The sequence below is a fragment of the Orcinus orca genome, chromosome 1 (assembly GCF_937001465.1).
Source record: "Orcinus orca chromosome 1, mOrcOrc1.1, whole genome shotgun sequence".
Lineage (NCBI taxonomy): Eukaryota > Metazoa > Chordata > Mammalia > Artiodactyla > Delphinidae > Orcinus > Orcinus orca.
This window is the reverse complement of record NC_064559.1, coordinates 183838082-183860475: the sequence shown is the minus strand read 5'-3', so window position 1 is coordinate 183860475 and position 22394 is coordinate 183838082. Positions and strand designations below refer to the sequence as shown.

General features: G+C 45.8%; 1 protein-coding gene across 5 annotated transcripts in view; it reads left to right on the top strand.

Annotated features, from left to right (window-relative positions):
• Nucleotides 1-13074: 13074 nt before the first annotated feature.
• Nucleotides 13075-22394, top strand: part of THRAP3 (thyroid hormone receptor associated protein 3) — a 70660-nt gene continuing 61340 nt past the window's right edge. The window contains exon 1 of one of the 5 annotated variants that reach the window (XM_033422134.2): nt 13075-13200. The gene's annotated coding sequence lies outside the window, so the exon portion shown is untranslated. Of the gene's footprint in view, nt 13201-13502; nt 13820-17279; nt 17301-22394 lie in introns of those variants that run through there. The other 4 variants (XM_004266456.4, XM_049697764.1, XM_049697761.1 and 1 more) reach the window with 4 other exon arrangements.

Genomic DNA, 22394 nt, shown 5'->3' with positions numbered 1-22394 from the left:
TTTCCCCAATTTTTTTTTTTTAGTATTTATTTAATTGGCTGCTCTGAGTCTTTAGTTGCAGCATGCAGTATCTAGTTCCCTGACCAGGGATCGAACCTGGGCCCCCTGCATTGGGAGCGTGGAGTCTTACCCACTGGACTAGGGAAGTTCCCTTTCCCCGATTTTTATTTTAAATCTTTTTTAGAATTTTTTTTTAATTTTTGTCTGCATTGGGTCTTCCTTGCTGCGTGTGGACTTTCTCTAGTTGTGGAGAGCAGGGGCTACTCTTCGTTGTGGCGCGCCGGGTTTCTCATTGAGGTGGCTTCTCAGAGTATGGACTCTAGGCATGCAAGCTTCAGTAGTTGCTGCGCGTGGGCTCAGTAGTTGTGGCACGCGGGCTTAGTTGTTCCGCAGCATGTGGGATCTTCCCAGACCAGGGCTTGAACCCGTGTCCCCTGCATTGGCAGGCAGATTCTCAACCACTTGCGCCAGGAGGGAAGTCATTTATTTTAAATCTTGATTTGAATAATTCTTACTTTAAAAGTCTCTCCAATTTATTTAAAAAATTGCCACTAGACTTTTCTGCAGTGTCCTTGTCCTCACACAGTGCCCACCTGCACACAGAAGCCTAGGCCGCCAGGGTCTGCCAGGGGTGGTGAGTGGGAGGGGCAGGGTGGGTAGCCCTGGCACCAGTCCCTGGGTCCTGGTGATGGGCACTGGTAATTGAGCCTGGATGCTGAGTACTGGGTTCCAAGCACCGGGCACCATGTCATGGCTCTGAGCTCTGGGCTCTGGGTCCTGGAAACCAGGACCAGGGCAGAGGCCACAAGTTCCTGGTTACTTGGCAGAAGTTATTGGGCTCAGGGGCAGTCATGAGCCTGGTGTCACTTACTGCCCCGGGGCAGGAGGAGCTGCCTAACTCCAGTTGTTTTGTAACAGCTGCTGGACTGAGCTAGAGGAGAAATTTAAGGAGCTGGGGGTGGGGAGGAAGGGATCTGTGGGTTGAGCAAGGCCACTTGGACAGGCTGACTCAGGTACCAGGCTCTGGGGGGGTGACAGCAGGTTGGAGCTCCAGGTCTCAGGGAGACAGAAAGGTAGGACCCTCGGGGCAAAGGCAAGATGGGTGGTGGGAGGTGTGGGACCCTTTAGCCCCCTGTCTTTATACCCTCCCGTTTGCTAAGCTCCTGGCCCAGCTCCCAGGCCAAGACAGCTGGAGTGATGAGTGTGGCCGAGGGAGTACGAATGCCAAAAGCTTGTCTCACGTCTCAGAACACAAGGATCCAGCCAGAGCAGATGGCACGGCTGAGAGTGAGAAAAAGAGACCAAGAGATAAACTGAGATAAACAGGGACATCACCAGAGAGAGACTAGAGAAACAGGACAGGACACAAAATAAGAGACTGAATGGCCACCCACAGAAGTGGGTTTTGTGGGGAAGGGAGGGATGAGTAGCTACCCAGCCAGCAGACCTTTCCTTTATCTCTTCCTAGACCCTGCCCTGAGTGTCTCCCCACTGTGTCTCCTACCCTAGTTTCTCATCCTCAGCACTATTGATGTTTGGGGCAGGAAATTACACGATGTGGGATTGAGGGGTGGCTGTCCTGTGCATTGTAGGGTGTTTAATAGCATCCTGGACTCTGCCCACCAGATGCCAGTAGCACCCTTCCCCCGAAATGTGACAACCAAAAAATGTCTCTGGACATTGCCCAATGTTCCCTGGGGAGGAATTGCCCCTGACTGACAGTCTTCCCTGCTCCCAAGTAGATCCATGTGCTTGAGAGCCAATTCCTGGTTTCTGGCTCATTCTGGTTCTCCCATCCAGAGCCCCCTTTGCTCCCCACATGGCTTCAACTGTCCTGACTCTGAAGCCAGGGAAACTGCGGAAGCTGCTGAGACTGAGAAGGGGTCTGAAGATCTGCTGAAGCAGCTGTGAACAAAGCACCTGTCTTCATGGCTTTTCGGGTCTTATTCCATCCAGAAGCCACCACAGGGTGTTTTGGGGTGCTCTAGGGGGTGTTTTGTGAGTGGGTATACACTCTTGTCTCTAAGGGAGGAGGGAGAGATGAGTCCCCAAGTATGTCTGGACTAGGTATTTGTAGCAAGTATTCATTTTACCCACAATACTCAGATGTAAGACATGTCATATTTATTTATTTCTCTAAATCACATTATCTGCTCCAAACCCCCTGCCAGCCAAGCTGGCAGGAAATTCAATCACTGTCATGTTTGGGGAATCCTCTACCCAGTGTTGTGCTGGTAAAATGTTTACAAACGGCTTGAGGGAAAGGGGGAGGGGTGTGTTAGGGAAAGATCTGTAGCATTTGCCAATTTCCGTGGTGTAAATACTCCCACCACCGCCAACTTCAAGCTGCCAACCTGATGTCACTGAAGGTGCTGCTGGGAAGACGCCAGCAGCAGTGCACCGTTATGTAGCGCTTCCACCATGTAGACATGAATAACCTCAAGAGCATGTGTAATAGCAAAGTGCAGGAAAATAATTAGGAACTGACACACTTTGAATGTTATTACCTTTGAATATACTTTATTTAATTGTAAGTTTACATAATTTAATTTTTTATAATGCCCCCACCCCTCTAAAGCACTGTGTTTAATTCCTGTGTTTATCCGATCTAGAATATTCAGGGCGGGACTGTTTAATCTTCAATCAACTTTGATTTATCCTCGTGGACCTGCTTGGCTTAGCCACAGTGGTCTTTTGCTGTGACTCCCAAGCCAGCATTCTTAGTACTCACACGTACTCACACACCCATCCCCTCCCCAGCACACAGAAGCTCTGCAGGCCCATCAGAGGTCCTGGGAGATCAGAGTGGGAGTGGTGCAAAGTCCCTATTACTCAAGGAAAGACAACAGCCACAGCCAAGACACGCAGACCCCTGTTCACTTTCTCAGGCTTGGGAAAACCTTCAAACCTTTTTGGATGGGGTCACTTCCTCCCCTCCCCAGCCTGGAGGCTGGGAGCCCTGTAGTCTGGAATAACCCAGCTTCCAGTCTCCTAGAGCGGGGGCCTTAGTAAACAAAAGCCCTGCCTGGGGGATGTCTTTTGATGCCTGGCAACCTTTGACAGCCTCAGTCCCCACCCCCAGGCAAAAAGGAGGAAGCTCACCCACAGCAAGGAGACCAAAATGCAAATTACAACCTCAGTGTATTTCTCTGCTGCATAGTCAGACTACTGTGGTGGCAACAACCCGCTGAGGCACTGAACTAAACAAAAGGGAGAGTATAGGCCATGCGAGGAGAGATTACAGCTAGACTTGAGACTTCTGGACCTGCCTGGAGGGAACTAAATGCAGACACTGTGAGGGTAAGTAATTTCACCTCCAGGCTGCCCCAGCGACCACTCAGAGCTGATATGCCTCCCCCTGGCTCACAGCCTTCCTCTGATGGCTTGTGACTACCTCAGGATGAAGTCATAACAATAGCTGAGTGCCTGGACCTTGTAAGGTAGGAGTTGTCCTGTTTTACAGAGGAGAAAACCCGAGGCCCAGAGAGGGAAAGTCACTTGCCTAAAGGCACACAGCTAAAGAAGTAGTCAAAAAAAAATTAAAAAAAAAAAAAAAAAAGAAGTAGTCAAGCGACTTCCCTGGTGGTCCAGCAGCTAAGGCTCCGTGCTCCCAATGCAGGGGGCCTGGGGTTTGATTGTTGGTCAGGGAACTAGATCCCACGTGCCGCAACTAAAGTTCCCACATGCTGCAACTAAAGATCCCGCACGCGGCAATGAAGATCCCACATGCTGCAACTAAGACCCGGCACAGCCAAATAAGTAAATACTAAAAAAAAAAAAAAAAGTAGTAGTCAAGGCTGGAATATGAACTGAGATCTGACTCTAAAGCCTGTGTTCTTTGCCCTGTGTGACCCCCATCTCTCATCCCCACCTGACCCTCATCTACTTCTGCAGCATCCCCCATACCACAACCTCCACCCCTCCCCATACAGGACCCAGGGAAAGGAGAGCAAGCACGAATCTATGGATGAATTGCAAGACGACAGTCTTGTGTTAGTTATTGCTGACCAGACCACGGGGATATTTTAAAGCTAGCGTTACTAAACTTTTTTCTCCCTAGCAAGATGAAGAGTTTCTCAGCCTCAGCACTATTGATATTTTGGGCAGGATAATTCTTTGTTGTCAGGGGCTGTCCTGTGCATTGTAGGATGTTTAGCAGCATCCCTGGCCTCTACTCACCATATGTCAGTAGAACCATGCCCCACCCCCAGCCCCGCCCCCAGGTTGTGACAACCAAAATTGTGTCCAGTCATTGCCAAATGTTCACCGTGGGGACAAAATCCACGCCAGCTGAGAACCACTGAGTTAGACAAAAGATAAAACAGCAGCTGTTTCAAGAAAGCAGGTCTTATAAATAAAATGTACCAGGGAGGAATAAGTCCCCTCTTCTGAAGTAGCTTGGGGGAGATAGATCACTGAGGTTTAGGCTTCTGCTTCTGATGCAAGAGGGGGCTGGGGAGGAAGCTTCTAAGGCCTGAATCCCAGTCAGGAGCCGGGCCTGTGGTGATCCTCTGAGGCCTGATGCCGACTTCCCTGGGAATAACTGGCTTTACCGGTACCCGGCTCTATCAAATCAGAAGCCAGGAGGGGTCAGTGATGTTATATTTACTGCCATCCCCAAAGGGGATGCCCCAACTGCAAAAGGAAGTTGCTCAGAGCCAAGGTGGGAAAAGGGCAGCAACGCCTCTCCAATTTTACAGATGAGTCAACTGAAAAAGATGTTTCCTTTTTTTTTTCTCTAAGTGGATTGTAAAATGCATAAACCAAAGGATGCATTTTAGATGTTTGATAGAATGATTGTTGAACTAGAAATTATGTATAATAAAAAATAGATTATACAGTAAAAAAAAAAAAGCAGCAACTGGTGGCTGGTGCCACATGCTGCTGGCCCACAGGCCCTATTCTAGGAGTCTCTTTTCCTTCTGTGTCTGGTACTGGTTCCTTCTCTAAGTGTCTGTCTCAGTCTCTTGATCAGCCCACATGAGTGGATTGAGGAGAACCGTAGTGAAGCTGTTCGTGGGGATGGGGGGATGGGGATGGGGCTATCATCGAGAACAGCCCTTCCAGGTGCCCTTGAGGGAGCACGATATTCCCTTAGATGAACCTTTCATACCTCCGCACCTTCCCACTTTTCCTGTGACACCCCTCCATCTTTCAGGAATCAGCTGAATGCCTCCTCTTTGGGAAGTCTTCCCTGCCCCCCTGAGGCTGTTGGTCACTGGAGACCCCTAGAGCAGGGATCATACTACGTCCCATTTGTATATTTTGTATCCCTTCCTAGCTCCTAAATGGGGTAGGAATTCAGAGAAGACCTGACTCAATTTTTTTTTTTTTTTACTTTTTGGCCCTGCCGTGCACCCTTCGGGATCTTAGTTCCCTGACCAGGGATGGAACCCGTGCCCCCCTGCAGTGGAAACGCGGAGTCTTAACCGCTGGACTGCCAGGGAATTCCCAAGACCTGAGTCAATTTATATATATTGAGAACTTCTGTGGCAGTCTCTGTGCTTGGGGAATATACAGAGGACACAGGACACAGTGCAGTCCAGTTCAGTGAGAAAACCAATGAATGGAAGCTGGTACAAATGCTAGTGCTGGGGTGTGAGAGTGATACTTACATACACCACCCCGCCCCAAACCCTGAGTTCAGACCAGCCAGTCAAGGCCGTAGGGTGGAGAGCCAAATCAGTTTTATTGCTAATTGCTTATATTTGGACCTAAACTCAAAAACTTTCCCCTCCCATGTCTAGGCTTTGGCAAGACCCACCTAAGGGACAGTCTGGGCAGGACAGACAAACCTACCCAATCCTTGGGCCAACCCTGAGAGTGGGATCAGAGAGGTAGATCTCCAGACTTGCCTCTAGAAATCTGATGGTGCCCTGGCCATGTGTTCACCACGTGGAAGGCAGGAGGAGGAGGATCTGAAAAGGGAGGGGAACCAGAGTCTTATTTGCTTGTTTTTTTTTTTAACATCTTTATTGGAGTATAATTGCTTTACAATGGTGTGTTAGCTTCTGCTTTATAACAAAGTGAATCAGCTATACATATACATATGTTCCCATATCTCTTCCCTCTTGCATCTCCCTCCCTCCCACCCTCCCTATTTATTTGCTTGTTGAAGCTTCTCTCGGCCTCATCCTTCCCACAAAACTTTCTTTTGCCTTAGGGGAAGAGCAAGCGAATGAGAAAGGGTATGGGAGTGCGGGTGGGGGTAGGAATTCTCTGGGGTCTCTCTCTCTCTCTCTCTCTCTCTTTTCTTTATAACTACAGTGGTTCTTTATTTTTTTATTTTTTGGCTGCACTGCACAGCTTGAGGGATCTTAGTTCCCCAACCAGGGATCGAACCCGTGTCCCCTGCCATGGAAGTGTGGACTCCTAACCACTGGACCACCAGGGAATTCCCCTGGGGTCTCTTTTATAAGGGCACTAATCCCATTCATGAGGGCTCCACCTTTATGACTTAATCACTCCCAGAGATTCCACTGCTAGATACCAGCACTTTGGGGGTTAGGTTTCAACATGAATTTGGGATGGGCACAAACATTCAGTCTATAGCAGCCAGTATTGGGGTCTCATCCCAAACCAACTGAATCAGAATTTCTGAAGGTGAGGCCCAGACATGGATATTAAAAAAAAAATCCCGGGGACTTCCCTGGTGGTCCAGTAGGTAAGACTCTGTGCTCCCAATACAAGGGGCCCGGGTTCAATCCCTGGTCAGGGAACTAGATCCCACACGCATGCCACAGCTAAGAGTTCGCATGCCACAACTAAGAAGTCTGCATGCCGCAACTAAAGATTCTGCATGCCACAACTAAGACCCGGTGCAGCCAAAAATAATAAATAAATAAATAAATAAATATTAAAAAAAAAAGTCCCCAGGTGATCTAATGTCAGCTTGGTGGAGAATCTCTGCTTTATAGAAGAGTAAGCCTTGGGAACAGGAAGATGGGACCTTTGACAGTGGTTCCCAAACGTGTCTGATGTTGGAAACTTCAAAAATAGCGGGAATTCGCTGGCGTTTCGGTGGTTAGGACTCCGCGCTTCCACTGCAGGACTGCAGGCGGCATGGGTTCGATCCCCGGTCGGGGAACTAAGAACCCGCATGGCAAAAAAAAAAAAAAAAATAGCCATGTCTGTGTCCCACCCCCAGAGATTGTGATTTACTTGGTCTGGGATGTGGTCTGGGTGTCAGAATTTTTAAAATATCCCAAGATGACTCCAATGTGCAGACAAGTTTAGGAACCACTGGACTAGAGTATTCTCTGATGGTAGATGCTAGGCAACTGGCTAAGGAGTAACCACCTCCTGCTTAAGTTCAGCCATTAAAAGCCTCCTCTTCCCAATGATCATCAGCAAAACAAGCAACTGTTACCTTGACCAGAATGTTTGGTTTGGTTGTCCTGCAAAGCAGAGATGGAGGTGAAGGCACTTTGGTTGGTCTGAGCAACAGCAAAGGTAACTGCTCCTCTTTTCCACAGGTGGACCTTCAAGCTTAGAGGGTCACACACTGGTGCTAGTCCCAGTCTCTTCTGATTTCCCCTCCCAACTTCCTTCTCTGAAAGTCTCTTGTACACAACAGATAGCCCCAGCAGCTTCAGTCTGCTACTCATGACTCCAGCACAGAAGTGACAGATACTCATTTCAAATGAACACATTTATTGGCTCATGCATGGAAAAGTCAAGGTGCTACTAATTTCAGGCATGGACGAATCCAAGGACTCAAATTGGTATAGCTGAGAATTTGTCTTTCTCAACTCATGGCTCTGCTTTCCAACTCTGTTGGCTTTATTCTCAAGAAGTTTCTCTCAAAATAATGGCAAAGATGACCATTAACAAGTCCAGGTTGGGGACTTCCCTGGTGGTGCAGTGGTTAAGAATCCGCCTGCCAGTGCAGGGGACACAGGTTCGATCCCTGGTCCAGGAAGATCCCACATGCTGTGGAGCAACTAAGCCCATGTGCCACAACTACTGAGCCTGCGCTCTAGAGCCCGCGAGCCACAACTACTGAGCCCACGTGCCACAACTACTGAAGCCCGTGCGCCTAGAGCCCATGCTCAACAACAAGAGAAGCCACAGCAACGAGAAGACTGCGCACCGCAACGAAGACTAGCCCCCGTTCTCTGCAACTAGAGAAAGCCTGCGTGCAGCAATGAAGACCCAACACAGCCAAAAAAAAAAAAAAAGTCCAGGTTGCTAGTCTTCTAGTTTAGCAACCCTAGAAGAAAGAGAGGGCTCTTTTCTCAGTGTTCCAGCATAGGTCTCAGGCTGATGTTCACTCTCTCTTGTAGCCTGGTTTGAGCCACCTACCAATGACTGTGGCCAAAGGAATGAAATGTGCTCATCAGCCAGAGTGGGGGAATGAAGTCATCTCAAAGGATTATCAGAGTGTTGTTACCAGAGGAGGAGGATTGGAAAGATGCTGAGTAGGCACAGCAACAGATGGCCGATCCATCTGCTCCCAGGTGGTGGAGGCATGAGATGTGCAGAAACCACAATATAAGGTAGGATCTGACAAATACAGAGTAGATGTTGGGGTACTCCTGATGGAGGGGGACCCTGAACTGACAAGATAAGCCTTTGATAGATGGGGCCATTGGGGAGGAAGGGCATGAGCTGGCATGAGGAGGCAGGAAACCCAGAGTATGGTCAAGACAAGTACACACAACTGGAGCGTTGTGTATGAAAGAGCTGAGGCTGGTGAGGACATTGAGTCTAGATGCTGGAAGGCCTTGAGCTTGCCCTTCATCCCAGTGGCAATGGAATGCCTTTGAAGGTGAAGGTGAAGCTGGGAAGATAATCAGAGGTTAGGCCACATGGGACCTTGTCGGCCACACTTAGGATTTAGGATTTGGTCTTGAGAGCACTGGAGCCAGGGCTTCAGATCAGAGTTGTACTTGAGAGATAGCACTCGGACTACCTTCTGAAAGATGGCCTGAATGGAAAGAAGCAGGAGGCAGGGAGACTGAGGAAGAGTCCTTAATCATTGCCAACACTTACATACCCTTGACTCTGGCCCAGGCCCTGTTCTAATCACTTTGCCCGTGTTAAGACATGTGAAGGCCTGAAACAGGGTACTAGGAGATTCACCAGATGTTCTGGGGACAGAATACATGGGACCTTGTGACTGATGCCATATGGTAGATGAGGTAGAAAGAGGAAGCCAGGATTCCTCTGAGATTTTGAACCTGAGCAGTCAGAAGGATAGAGAGCTCTTGTAAGAAACAGAAGTAAGAACTGAAGAAAAGTTCATACACATTTACTGCTGCCAACTCTATGCCTAGCTCACTGCCAGGCCCTAGGAAGACAAAGAACAAGCTCATTGTTGCCTTCCAGGAGATGGCTGTCTGTGGGAGACACAGGCATGTAACGGATGATTTCAATACATCGTGATGAGTGTGGGGAGACTTGTACAAGAAGAGTGGGGTAGGGAGGCAGTAATAGCACATCCATCCACACAGCTGCTCATGCCAGAAACCTAGGGGTCAACCTTGACTCCTTCTCTCCCTCTTTCATCCAATCACCAAGACCAGTAGATTTGATCTCCTAAGTATCTTTCTTTCTTTTTTTTTAAAAAAATATTTTTTTGGCTGTGTTTTTTGGGTCTTTGTTGCTGCGTGCGGGCTTTCTCTAGTTGGGGCAAGCGGGGGCTACTCTTTGTTGCAGTGTGTGGGCTTCTCATTGCGGTGGCTTCTCTTGTTGTGGTGCAGGGGCTGCAGTAGTTGTGGCTCGCGGCCTCTAGAGCACAGGCTCAGTAGTTGTGGTGCACGGGCATAGTTGCTCTGTGGCGTGTGGGATCCTCCCGGACCAGGGCTCGAATCCATGTCCCCTGCATTGGCAGGTGGATTCTTAACCACTGCGCCACCAGGGAAGTCCCCCTAAGTATCTTTTGAAACTGCTTACTTTTTTTCATTCCCCACTGAAAACACACTAGATCAAACCACTGTGTCTTCTCATTTGAACTATTGTGATATACCTCCTAAATTGGTCTCCCACTTTCATTCTAGTTTGCCCTAATCCATTCTCACACTGAATAATCCTTTAAAAAAGGAATTTCATTTAATTGTTTAGGAAATTTATTTAATCCTTTTTTTTTTTTTTTTTTGGCCATGCTGTGCAGCATGCAGTATTGTGGTTCCCTGACCAGGGATTGAACCCGTGCCCCCTGCAGTGGAAGCACGGAGTCCTAACCACTGGATCGCCAGGGAAGTCCCCCTATTTAATCCTTTAAAAAAGGAAATCTGAATCCCTCCCCTGCTTAAACACCTTTCAATGGCTTCCCATTGCTCTGAGAGTAAAATCCAATATCCTCAACCTGGGCTACCCAACCCAGCAGGATCTGACCTCACTAAGCTCACTGTGCTTTAGTTCCTGTTACACTCCAGAGTCAATAGTAGGCCTAACAATATTTAGGATGTGCCAAATTCCTTCAGGCCACAGGGCTTTCCCGTGTGTTGTTTCTTCTGTCTGGAATGAATGCTCTTCCCCAATTCTCAACCTAGTTAACTGTAAGTTTATCAGTCAGTTCCTCAGGGAAGCCTCCTCTGACCTTGAAGTCTAGGTCAGGACCTCAGGATTCTCTGTCAAGAATCAGCAAACGTTTTCTATAAGGGGCACATAATAAATACTTCAGGTTTTGCAGGTCATAGAGCATCGCGACTATTCAACTCAGGGTCATAGCAGCCATCAAAAATATATAAACAAATTTATGGATGCCGAATTTTGAATTTCATATATACTTCTCATGTGTCATGAAATATTAGTATTCTTTTGATTTTTGTCAACCATTTAAAAATGAAAAAACAGGGCTTTCCTGGTGGCGCAGTGGTTGAAAGTCCGCCTGCTGATGCAGGGGACACGGGTTCTTGCCCCGGTCCGGGAAGATCCCACATGCCACAGAGTGGCTGGGCCCGTGAGCCATGGCCGCTGAGCCTGCACGTCCGGGGCCTGTGCTCTGCAACGGGAGAGGCCACAGCAGTGAGAGGCCTGCGTACAGCAAAAAAAAAGAAAAAAAAAATAGAAAAAAGAAAAAACAATTCTTAGCTTCTGGCCATAAAAAAACTGGAGGCGGGCTAGAATTGGCCCGTAGACCACAGTTTGCCAACCCTTATTCTGTGTTGTTTTATATATATATGTCTCATATAATCTCCTGTGTTGCCCTTATCACAGTAGTAATTAATTATGCATGTGATAGACTCCTTAATGTTGTCTCTCCAGTTAGAATTAAGCTCTGTGGAAGACAGGGACCACATTTATTTTGTTTACTATTTTCCTCCTGAGCTTCTAACACAGGGCCTGGACCATAGTAGGTGCTCAATAAATGAATGGAGTGATAAGGTGTTCTTTTCCTTGAGAGGCACTCCAACCTTAGTGGAGAATACAGACGTATGAACAATTAACTAGGTAATACTTATTGGAGAAAAGAGTTCAGTTTTCCGCAGGTTCGGTTTGAGATACCAGTGGGAAATCAGGGTATGGTGACAAACATCTGGAACTGAGTTGATGCTAAGACATAGATAAGGGAGTAAAATTCACAGAAGAGCTGTAAAAGCTACCTGAGTGTGCCAATCACTTAAGGAGAGAGGTCACTCAGGGAGAGAGGTTGAATGAGAAGAGAGAGAGGAGGCTGGAACTATGGGGTAAGTTTATGGGCTAGGGAAGGGGCAGAGGTAGGAGAAAGGTAAGAGATCGAACACAGAGGTGTTTTGGAAATAAAGAGTAATGACTATGTATTTTTGTATCTACCTAGTTTACCACCGTGTTCCTAGTACCTTGCACTAGGCATAGCCTATAGTAGACACTCAGAAAATCTGTGAATTGAAAATGAAATTGAAACAGAACCTTTCAAGAAGCACTACACAGCATGCAGCCTACAGGAAATGCTCAAAGAAAGAAAACAGTGTGGAAGGAATGCTGCTGAGGCCAGTAAGGGTGAGAGCTGATGTGGCACCATGTGACATTTGAGTTGAGCCTAGTGAGTTTTTCTCGCAGGAAGAATATTCAATATTTTTTTCACTTTTACTTTGTTTACATTGCCCTGGAGATGCAGAAATCCATCAAAACTGATCTTTGTTCTAAAGAGCTCACAGTCTGGTGGAGAAGACAAACACAGTTCTTGATAATTATAAGATGGAAAGGTACTGTGGGAGGACAGAGATGAGGAGGAGCTCGTAAACTTGGAAGGCTTCACAGAAGAGGTGACAGTGGAGCTCAGTCTTAAAGGTTGGCGTTCAGTAGGGTAGGAATTCTAGCGCAAACCAGCCTGTGCAAAAAACTTGATAAATGCCGTGGTTGTCAAACTTCTATGTGCATTAAGAATCGCTGGAGAAGTCTGTTTATAATGCAGATTCCAAGGCTATACCTTCCGGGAAATTTCTCATTCTATAGGTGAGGGCATCCACTTTAATAAGCTTTACAAGACCACACTCTTTAAAACCTCTTTATGTGCTCCCATTGTCGTTGGAAGTGGGGGGCAGCGGTGGCGGGAGATGAGAGTGGAGAGCTTTGCACACCCGGGCTTCTGGGTCTCTATAGGAGCACACTGTCACAATAAAAACAAATTCATTTTGAGTCGCGCTTTCAGGGTAGTAGCTGCTTTTGTATGCCATACTTTGTCGGAGTCCCGCAACAACTCTGTGGGGTAGAAATTAAGAGTCTCATTTCATAGGGGAGGAAGCTGAGGCTCAGAGAGGGGAGATTTGCTCAAGGTCACGAAGCGAGAAGTGGCAGGGCAGAACCCGAAAGCCAGGCTAGCAGATTCCCAGCTCAGAGACTTTCCGACTACGAAGGGAGGCCGCGAGTGGGTGGGGCTCAGGCCCTTGCTCCAGGCTGCTTCCAAAATGGTGGGGGCCTTGGCGTCAGCAACGGCCCCGCCCCTTCCGTCCACCTCCCTCCTTCTTCCCCAGGCCACCCAGGCGGGGGGAGGGGATGGAACGGAGCAGCCCACGTGACTGCCGACAACATGGCGCGTGACGCAAAGCGGCGGGCCCGGCACTCGCCTTGCCTTGTGGGAAACGTAGTTCTATAGACCGTCAAGCTTGCCAGGAAGGCGGGACCTAGGACTACATTTCCCAGGAGGCCGCGGGGCGACGCCGCAGCAGACGTCGTCGGAGAGCTGGGACGCGGGGCGCGCTGTCGGGCGGGGGGTAGGTTCGGGCCGGTTGTGCCGTTGCGAGGTTGCTGCTGCCGTCGCTGAGGTGGGCCCAGGTGAGTGAGGGCCCTTGATGGGAATTAGGGCAGCTCAGTCTGCTCCAGTCGTTTCGTCTTTTATCTTTTCTCCGCGGCCGCTGGCTCACGGTGCCCGGCAGGCCTGGCGCGGAGCTGCTCCCCCTCGCCTGCTCCTCGGCTTCTTCTGAGCGGGCCCTGCTCGCTCCGGCTCCTCCCCCTCCCCGCCCTTCAGGGCTTCCCCTCGCTCCGGCCTAGCTCCCGACTCTCAGGGCCGCGTTTCCTCCGGAGCACCCCCTATGCTTTTTCTTGCTTGCAAGCTGCCAGGGAGGGGCCTCCACCTCCTCTATCTTCCCTCCCCCCCTTAGTCGGGTGAATCCTGAATCCTATTATTTGGATTTCTCTTTTTCCCGGAACTCTTGAGTGCCCTTCCCCCCAGCCTAATCGCCATTGGCCTGGATCTGTCTTCTAGGGCGCATGTGGCTGACACTCAGTAAATGTTGGTGCCTCTTCCGTTCTTTTCTGCCTTGTGGCCAGAGGAGGCATAGTCCAAATTTATCACCCACGGGAACATTGGTGCGCCCACTTTCATTTCTCTTGCGCTGGAGGTGAGGCCGACTTGTGTTCCAGTGGTAATTGGCGTATGTTCTGCCTGAATAAGGTAATTTCCTTAATCTCCCTTAGCACCCAAGCAACTTTTATCAGTTATCCTCTTTGCCTTTCTAAGTCATAGGGATGGAGTATGGCGGCAGAAACTGGCGAGTAGCGCTGGTGCCCAGCAGTTGGAGCCATCAGTGGTAGTTGAGTATTTACGAGGAGGTTGTTCATTGGATTGAAGGAAAAGCCTCTGAGAGCGTGGTAGGGCCTGGCGGGAGAGAGCCGATGAAGCTTCTGGTGGCAGCGTAACGGAAGGATCCTGGAGCCAGCTGCCTGGGTTCAAGTTTTGGCTCTGCTAGCTTTTGGTTTCAGGTCGAGGAGCTTTACTTCCAGGTCCTTTAGTTTCCTTATCTGCAAAATAGCGGCAACACTGGTTATTTTATAGCGTAACTGTGATGGTTAAATGAGGTAAATTGAAAACCGCTTAGCTCATTACCTACCAGGTAGGTATTAAGCACTAGTATCATTATCGTCACTTTTAGAATTTATAGGTTGTAGGCCCAGACTGGAAAGGCACGTATCACACCATCTTTTTCTTTCCCTTTCGGATGGCCCTCCCTTTTCTTGTTTGTGGCAATACGGTTTGTTGTAGTTTTTCCTGTTATCTAGACAGACCGATGTGTGTATCAAGCCTGTTAAAGAGCCAAAGCTGGCTGCTGCCATGAAGAACTTGTGGAACAAACTGGGCTTAGTTTGTTCTCTACTGGGAAATTAGTTTTGTGAATTAGTATACATGCTTTAGCAATATCAAAAGCAGTTTTTTTCTGCAGCTATTTAAGCTTGATTGTATTTTGTAGAAGAGTGGATTGAAGTTTCTGTTAGGAACTGTTTAACTAAAAGCCTTTACGTTCGATACAATTCCATCTCTGCTTTTTACATCTCTTAGCACTAGTGAAAGATGTCCGGTTTTGGAGACTGGTGTTTTTAGCCTGCAGATTAGGTACAGTCCAATTGTAGCGGTGGTGGTGTTAATAGTAGTCATAGCAGCAGTAGTAGTAGTAGTTCTTTAGCATATTAGTTTAATAGCATAATTAGTACAGGTTTTTTTTAATTAATTAATTTTTTATTTTTAGCTGCTTTGGGTCTTTATTGCGTGCAGGCTTTCTCTAGTTGCGGCGAGCGGGGGCTACTCTTCGTTGTGGTGCGCGGGCTTCTCATTGCAGTGGCTTCTCTTGTTGTGGAGCACTGGCTCTAGGCATGCGGGCTTCAGTAGTTGTGGCTTGCGGGCTCTAGAGCGCAGGCTCAGTAGTTGTGGCACACGGGCTTAGTTGATCCGCGGCACGTGGGATCTTCTCAGACCAGGGCTCGAACCCGTGTCCCCTGCGTTGGCAGGTGGGTTCTTAACCACTGCGACTACGCCACCGGGGAAGTCCCCAGATATACATTTTAAAATCGTTTTTGCCAGGGGTGTAGAAAATGGATTGTGGGGCTACCAGTTAAGAGGCTGTTGTACTGTTATAGCCTGGAGATGATAGTTGCCTGAAGTAGAGAGATGGAGTGGAGATGCGTTGGTGGGAAGAAGCAGAGGGTTTTGAGATTAGGTAGTTTCAGTATTCTCTAGAGCAAGACGTTCTTAGTACGGTCCATGGACTACAGGGAGCTCATGAACTCTAAACGTTTTGTGAGGGAAGTGCATTTTCTCAAGGAGTCATTACCTTCCATCATTCATTAGAGTCTCAAAATTTAAGAACCAGTGCTCTATAGAGTTTGTAGTTCAGGTTTTTTTTTGTTGTTTTTTTTTTTTTGTCTGCACCAGGTCTTAGTTGCTGCACGTGGGCTCTTTGTGCAGGTTTATAACCCATAAAAAAGTAATTGCCCATGGCTTACCAGGAGAGTTAAGAGTCATGGGTACCCTTTCTAAAAGATTGCCTTTTTTTTAAAAAATAAAATTTATTGTATTTATTTAGTTTTGGCTGCATTGGGTCTTCATTGCTGCGTGCAGGCTTTCTCTAGTTGTGGCGAGTGGGGGCTACTTTGTGTTGCAGCGCGTGGGTTTCTCATTGCAGTGCCTTCTGTTGTGGAGCGTGGGCTCTAGGCGCAAGGGCTTCAGTAGTTGTGGCAAGCGGGCTTGGTAGTTGTGGCTCATGGGCTCTAGAGCACAGGCTCATTAGTTGTGGCACACAGGCTTAGTTGCTCCACGGCATGTGGGATCTTCCCGGACCAGGGCTCGAACCCGTGTCCCCTGCATTGGCAGGTGGATTCTCAACCTCTGCGCCACCAAGGAAGCCCAAGGTTGCCTTTCTTTAGGGAACTCGTTTTTTGTTTGTTTTAAATCAGAGTTAAATGCTGTGCCATAGAAAAGTCACCTTTTAGTTTCTTTTTCTCTAGGAGTTATGGGCCGATGCACATACTGAGGAAGCTGAACATTAGTGAGCTCAGTTTCACGAAAATCCATATTCATTCCTACTGTTTTCTCCCATTGGGTTTTGTTTATAGTTCCTATTTTAGTGGTAGAAATGGAGCACCTTAGTGTGTGAAGAGTGAGATTGTTTTCTTCTTGCTTTCCTTCTAACAGTTAGGGGTTTCATATGTATGTTTATATATTTTGTAGTGTTTTTCAGATGATAGTGTGTTACTGGAAGCATAGGGTGCGCTTTTTTCCACACAGTTAGAGCTCTACCACTGAAAGAACCATGTATTTTTCTTTTTATGGCAGATGTTGAAGACTGAAGGCTCATGGACTAAATCCAGTCGACAGATGTGTTTTGTTTGGCTCACACAGTGTTGTAAATTTGAATTAGTTGTCAACATTGAAAAACAGGGAGATTTCATGTAAAAATGTGGATTCAGGCTGCTTTGAAAAATCAGATCTGGCAGCCATGGACCTGTGTTTCTGCTTGCAGCAGCAGTCTTTTATAGTTGGGCATGTCCTTATATCGCCACTAAAAAATATTTTTTCTGCTTTGGTGCTTTATTTGTTTCTTCTTTAAAAAAAAAAGGAAATTTTAGATAACTTCAGAAGAGGGAGATGGAGCAGTGCAGTGAGGGGGGGGGGCCCCAAAACATTGAATTATTTTGTTTCCAAACTGAAGAAACCCAAGGGCTTTTAGAAAGCAAAAGGCATTGATCTGACCCCTGACCATGCCTTTTTAGCTGGCACGTGTGCAGTGTCCTCATTTTTGTTCTGCCTGATTTGCTTTTCAGCATCTGGAATGCAGTAACTGCACAGCTTGGCTTGTTTCAGAAGATAGAAGGCCAAGCAAAGAGAAGTTGCTGAATGTCTAATTAGAAGACTTTTGGCGCCTGTCCTGAGGCAAAAGTGTGTGTGTTGTGTGTGTTTAATGTATGCATTTGTGAAGTCCATAGCTTTGCTTTCAGAAATCCTGTGTGTGTTTTGGAGAGGTTCATAACTCAATTTTATTTTTGTCTATTTTAATTAAAAGGTCAGGATACATAAAGGATTTAAAAAAAAAAGTATTTGGCTGCGCTGGGTCTTAGTTGCGGCGTGCAGGATCTTCATTGCGGCTTGCGAACTCTTAGTAGAGGTATGTGGGATCTAGTTCCCTGACTAGGGATTGAACCCGGACCCCCTGCATTGGGAGCATGGAGTCTGAGTCTTAGCCACTGGACCACCGGGGAAGTCCCTACAGAAAGGATTGATAGAGGAGTCATAGAGGTGAGACTGCTTTCTGAAGTTACTGTAGAGATTTCTTCACTCCAGGACTCTCCATTGTATCAGGGCTTCCCGGAAAATGATCCCATTGTATCTAAAGGATGTGTCGTATGTGTCCTAGAGTCTTGACTAAAACCTTTGGCTACCAGATTATGGGCTATCAGAAAAAACTTTAAAAATGAAGGAGATTGAGGAAGTTGGTCAGGCGCCAGAGTGGGGTTGCCCAATAAAGAAAAAGAATTGGGTAAATTTTTTAATGTAAAAAAAATTCTTGTTTCAGGTGTTATAAAGTTATCCTTTACAAAGCCTTTTTTTTGGCCGCACAGCTTGCGGGATGTGGGATCTTAGTTTCCTGACCAGGGAGACCAGGGATCAAACCCCGCACCCCCTGCAGTGGAAGCACGGAGTCCTAAGCACTGGACCTCCAGGGAAGTCTCACTCTGACAGTTTTGATGTCCCTTTGCATGTATCACATTGGAAAGTGTTCTGAGAGAGGCTTTTCTTGATGACCTTATCTATAATGGTACTCTGATCATTAACCAATACCCCTCCCCAACCCCGTGTTATTACTATGGGATATTACATTATTTATTTTTCATCTGTTGTGTCTTCACCTTTTTAGAGAGTGAAGCAGGGATTTGTTTGATTCACTGCTGAATCCCCACACCTAGGACATTCTCTGTTAAAAAGAAGAGGCTTCGTAAATATTGAGAGAAAGGATGAATTAATATGGGAATAAATAGATGGCTGGCTGGGTGACAGTCTCTGGAAGTGCTCCCACTATCGAGTTCTAGCTTACTCAGATTCTGTTGAAAATAATTTGTATGGCGGTTGGTGAGGAGATTGCCAAGGGGCAAGGGGCAAGAGGGTACTTGCTGGAGCGATAAAAGTATTCTATTGTTGGGTTGGGTGGTGTTTACATAGTATATTTTGTCAAAACTCACTGAACTGTATCTTTAAAATGTATACATCTATTATATATGAGTTATAATAATTTATAAAAATTTGTATTCAGAACTCATTCTCTAAAGGCTGTTCTGTAAAACTGAGGTAATGCGGGCTTCCCTGGTGGCGCAGTGGTTGAGAGTCCGCCTGCCGATGCAGGGGACATGGGTTCGTGCCCCGGTCCGGGAAGATCCCACATGCCGCGGAGCGGCTGGGCCCGTGAGCCATGGCCGCTGAGCCTGCACGTCTGGAGCCTGTTCTCCACAACGGGAGAGGCCACAACAGTGAGAGGCCCTCCTACCAAAAAAAAAAAAACAAAAACAAAAAAACTGAGGTAACTCTGTAGGTAGGCTGTGGTAATGATTGTTTTCCTTGAATTTTTGGTAAGTTTAGCCAAGTGTAGGTGGGACAGGAGGTTTTAAAATACTCTGGAGTGAGGAGGTGCCTCAGGCGTTATGAGGGAAGGAGGCTAAGCTGGCCAGGCTCTGAATAGCCCACCCCCATTTCAGTCTGAGGTGCTGCATTGATATTTTATACTTTGGGGTTTGGTAGGGGATATTTTCTGTTCCACTTTTAGCAGAATATTTTCAGCTGTAGTGTTCATTTAATAGGGCATGGTCATGGAGTTATATGATCTGTGGTACCTAGAGACCTTGGAATGAGATGAGAAATGGAAGTCGTTTCTTATCAGAAGTTTTTTGTTGTTGTTTTTAATTAAACTGGGACCTTGGGGCAAGTTGCTTAACCCTTCAGTGTATCTGTTCAATTTCAGATGGAGCTGGAAATCTCTTATCTACCTCCAACAAGGGTTATTGTGATGGCTAGATGGTTAGCCCAGTGCCAGGGTTAATAGTAGGGATTCAACAAATTAATTTTATTATATATGGAAGATGGATTGCTTGTTAGCTACTTGGGAAAGGGAAGTAGTTATATGGCATTAAATCTGAAAGGACAGTGAGAAACACCCAGAGCCCTCAACTGATAGCATATGGAAAGTGCTGAGTACATGATTAAGTTGGTGTTCAAGATTGTGAGGGAAGGATGACTTAATTATTCAATAAACAGCTCTGGAACAGTTGGCTAACCTTTTTGAAAATTACGTTAACTTGACAGAATAAATCACGTGAAAACGAGAGATACAGATTAAATCAAAAATGAAATACCATTTTTTCCCTCAGATCTCCATCATGATAAAAAAAACCAATATAACGGTTATTGTTGGTGAGGGTGTGGGGAAATGGACATTCTCAAGTACTCCTGGTAGCAATATAAGGTGCTGTAGCTGTTCCAGAGAACAACACAATGTACCTGTGCTTTTAGGAATATACCATAAGGAAATAATTGCACAGGTCCTTAAAGATAAGGATAATCATTACAGTGTTACATTAAGTGAAAAATTAAAGACAACCTAAATGTACAACACTAGGGAACTGCTTATGTTATAGCATGTGTGTACAGTGGAATGCTAGGTAGAAAAGAGAAGTAGATGGAAGCACCATATTTGTTGACATAATACAATGTGTAGAAAAATGCCCAGAACTGATGCTTTTGTTCTGTTCAAAAACCTTTCTGACTCTCCATTTCCTCCTTAGTCAGTGTTTATTAAGCGTGTACTGAGCTTTAGATTCTGTTGGAGAAAAATTACCTTAAATATGTGGTCTGTGGTCTAGATCTGCACAGTTCATTTTGGTAGCCACTAGCCAAATGTGGCTAGCTTACTTTGAGTTAATTAAAATTAAATACTTAGTATACTTACTTAGTATACTTAGTATAGTTTTCACACTAGCCATATTTCAGGTGGTCAATAGCAGCAACATGTGAATGGTGGCTGCCATTTTGAGGAGCATAGATATGGAACATTTTCCTCATCTCAGAAAGTTCTTTTAGCGTGGATCTAGATTGTCTTTTCATGTTTTTGTCAGCATTGCTTCTGCATATGATAGGTGGGGCCTCAGAGTAGTTGCAGTTTTCTCCCCTTAGAGTTTACAAAAGAATTTTGGACTTTGCTTTGGCTATCATTTATGCATCACCATTTTCATAACTCTTTAGCTCTTAGCCCACAATGGGTTTGTTCAGAGTGCAGAGAGAATGCTACCTCTGTGGCCAAAGGGGAAAACATGGGGACAATTTTGCTAAACCTCCTAGTTCTGGATTAGAATTTTTTTTAACCTATTAGAGTTTCTGTTCTTCACTTTAAAAACAACTGAGCAGGAACTGGAATTGAGATTCATGCATGGATTGTTTTTGATGTTGTATGGCTTTTCTTTTTTTGGGGAAAGAGGGCATTAAATACTTACTAAATGTCTGCTAAGTGCTAGGCATTTACTAAAATGAAAATAACGTGGTATACAGATCTTTACTGATTGATATTCTTTTAGGATTTAATTTCTGTCCAGGTTAGTTATTTTTTAGAAGTGGATGGATTTATTGCTTAAATGGGGGCTTCAAATATTGCCTTCAGAATATTGGTTATTTATGTTGGATGAGCTAAATCTTAATTTGTTACTTTGGGGCTAGGGTAGGCAAATATATTCCCACTGTGTTAGTGTTATTACAGTTGTGATGATCCCATTGAATGTGGCTGAAATGAACTTTTAGAAGATTTAGTGTAAGTTGGCTTTTACATTCTCTCATCCCTTTAGGCTCATGTTTCTCTTATACTGGGTAGGTTAGTTGCTCTGCATCAAGTGTTTTTCGTAGGGATGAAAATTTCTTTGATTTTTTTTTTTCGTCCAGTGTTTTATTACGAAAGATTTCAAGCATGCAGAAAAGTTGAAAGAATTGTACAGTGAGTACCCATACGCCCGCCACTGAGATTCTACATTTGTTAGCATTTTGCTATGTTTACTTTATCACATATCTTTTTTTTTTTAATCACATATCTTTATACTCATCACTCCACCGTATTTTTTTTCCAGGTTTTTTTGTTGTGGCTTAATATACAGAACATAAAATTTACCATGATAATTTTTAAGTGTGCAGTTCAGTGGTATTAAGTACATTCACTGTTGTGCAGCCATCATCACTGTTCATCTGCAGAATGTTTCATCTTGCAAAATCGGTACTCTATACCCCATTAAATAGTCAGTCCCCATTCTCCCTTCCATCCCCAGCCTCTGACAACCATCATTCTACTTTGTCTCTAAGGTTTAGACTGCTCTAAGTACCTCATATAAGGGGACTCAAAGAGTATTTGTCTTTTTGTGACTAGCTCACTTCAGTTAGCATAATGTCCTCAAGGTTTATCCATGTTGTAATATGTCAGAATTTCCCTTCATAATATTCCATTGTATGTAGGTATATACCACATTTTGCTTATCCATTTATCCATCAGTCAGACACTTGGGTTGTTTCCATGTTTTAGCTATTGTGAATAATGCTGCTGTGAACCTAGGTGTACAAATATCTCTTCAAGACCTCGCTTTCAGTCCTTTTGAGTATATACCCAGAAGTTGAATTGCTGGATCATATGGTAATTCTATGTTTAGTTTTTTGAGGAACTGCCATTCTCTGCTGTTTTCCACAGTGGTTACACCATTTACATTCCCAACTACAGCGCCAATTCTTCCACATCCTCACCAGCATTTCCTCCCTCCCTCCCTCCCTCCCTCCTTCCCTCCTTCCTTCCTCCCTCCTTCCTTCCTTTTTTTTTTTTTTTTAAATAGTAACCGTTCTAATGGGTGTGGGGTAGCTTTGGTTAGCATTTCCCTATTGATTAGTGATGTCCTCTTTTCATATGCTGTGGACCATTTGTATATCTTCTTTTGAGAAATATTTGTTCAAGTCCTTTGCCCATTTCCTTATTTTTTTTGAAGCATTTTAAAGTAAGTTGCAGAAATCAGTACATTTTATATTTAAATGTTTCAACATGCATATCATTAGCTAGAGTTCAATATTTATGATTGAACTCTTATGAGTCCCTTTTTTTTTTTTTTGTTACGCGGGCCTCTCACTGTTGTGGCCTCTCCCGTTGCGGAGCACAGGCTCCGCACGCGCAGGCTCAGCGGCCATGGCTCACGGG